Below are 2,041 nucleotides of genomic sequence, written 5' to 3' on the forward strand. Positions count from 1 at the left end.
GACCAGCCTGGGCAATTTAGAGACAGAGACAATGTTCCAAAAGAAAAAAAAAAAAAAAAAAAAAAAAGAAAAGAAAAGGCCTGGGAATATAGCTCAGTGGTAGAGTGATCCAGGTTTTAATCCTCAATACCAGAAAATGACTAGGGCTTTCCATTCTATCTGTCACAATTCCTTTTTTTGTGATATTTGATATGTCATTGCAGTTCAATGGTGTTTCTCTTGGGATGGAGAGTACAAGGCAAGGGTGAAAAATTCTGCCCATTTATTGATACAGCACATTTTTGTCCTGTGCAATTTTCTTTTATTTAAACAGAGCTTCAAAACCCCTACATTGGTCCTCAAAAGTTTTTTGGTCTTTGAAACTCAAGTTATAGGGGCTTTTTGCTGAGGATGTCCTAGATTGTTTCCACTCATCCTGGTTCAATCCTCCTTTCATAGTTTTACTCAAATGTAATCTTTTAAAATCTCTCCCTTACCAGTCACCTCCCTGTGCAGTCCCAGCCTCCCAGTTAAGCTTATCTGATGATTTTCTTTTTTTAAATGAAATTTGTCTGTTTTTTTAATGGTGTAGAAGATGAATCTAGTCCTGGGGAACCCTAGGTGAATGTTCTACCACCAAGCTACCTCCCCAGTCCTGAAGACTTCACTTTAATTGGATGGAAGGCCACTTAAGATTAGAGAATCACATCTAAATCTTCAAATCCTCAGAAGCCAGATTTCTTTTTAGACATCCTGACTGAGAGAGCAAAATGGAGCTACATCTTTCATGAGTTGAAGCTATAAATCTGGTATGTTATCTTCATTGTTATAAAATCGTTTTTTTATAAATAGTCTTCTTTTACTTTTTGGCCCTTCCTACCCTCGCCCAATTCATTTTTTTTCCTTTGTCTGAAGATCTCAGTCTATGACATTTTTAAAATAAATTTTGTGTATAGTTAGGGTTCATGACAAGATGTTATTGAGGATATATATGTATACATATACACACAAACATATGTGTACATAGCTATGTATTATACATATATGTGTATATACATGCATATATACATATATATATAGAGAGAGGGAGACAGATAAACAGAAAAAAGTAGCATGTCTATCATCTAACACAGTTAATTTTGTGTATGTGTGTATGACAAGACTAATTTAACAAAAATCCCACATAAAAAATGATTTTATTAATTGTAGTTCTGTTATACGGTGAGTCCCTAGAATTGAACATCCTACATATTTGCTACTTTGTATCCTTGGATCTAACTCTTTTTTTTTTTTTTTGCTCAGACTGCAAAAAAATTTTAAATTCCCTTTTGCTCATAGATTCAAATCCATTGTCTACGCATGTGCATGTGCATGCACATATATGTGGAAACAAAACTAGTTCACTCATTTGGTTTTCCAAGAATAAAAACCAAATTGTAACAGATCTTCTATTTTCTTACATACCACTGGAAAGAAATAGAACATTTCTTCCTTTAGAATTGTGATTTATTTTAGGTCTTGTCCAGAAACTACTGGGAGCTAAAGTAGCACATTGCTCATGGAGTTGGCCCTCAGTGAAGAACAATCACTGAGCTGCTTCATTTCTTGCCAATCATCCTTCCACATTTCAGGGAAAGAAATCACATTTCATCATGTCCCTGGCTCTTCCAGACAGAAATGAAGCAGTGCTTCCGATGTTTCTTTCAACTCGACATAAAAGCAGAATCTGCTGACATGGGTGCCAGAAAAGTGTCACCATAAAGCTCAAAGTGAAGGAAGGGTGAGCTTAAGCAGGTTTCCCCACTGCCTGCTGCAAGATACCAGAAAAATGAGAAAGAAGTTTAGAAACAGCACAGAAGTGCTTTCTTGGAGAAATTTTCTCAAAGCTGCTTTTCTTTCCCTCCCGGCTCTATAAAACTTCACGCAGTGTGGACATAACATTGCAGTCCATTGCAAAAGAAACCAAAAAAAAAAAAAAAAATCAAAGCCCTTGCTTGTGGTCAGTGATCATGTAGTCTGCTGACAGTATGTAATGATAATTTATTCTGCACTTAGAACATCA

The sequence above is a fragment of the Urocitellus parryii genome, chromosome 6 (assembly GCF_045843805.1).
Source record: "Urocitellus parryii isolate mUroPar1 chromosome 6, mUroPar1.hap1, whole genome shotgun sequence".
Classification (NCBI taxonomy): Eukaryota; Metazoa; Chordata; class Mammalia; order Rodentia; family Sciuridae; genus Urocitellus; species Urocitellus parryii.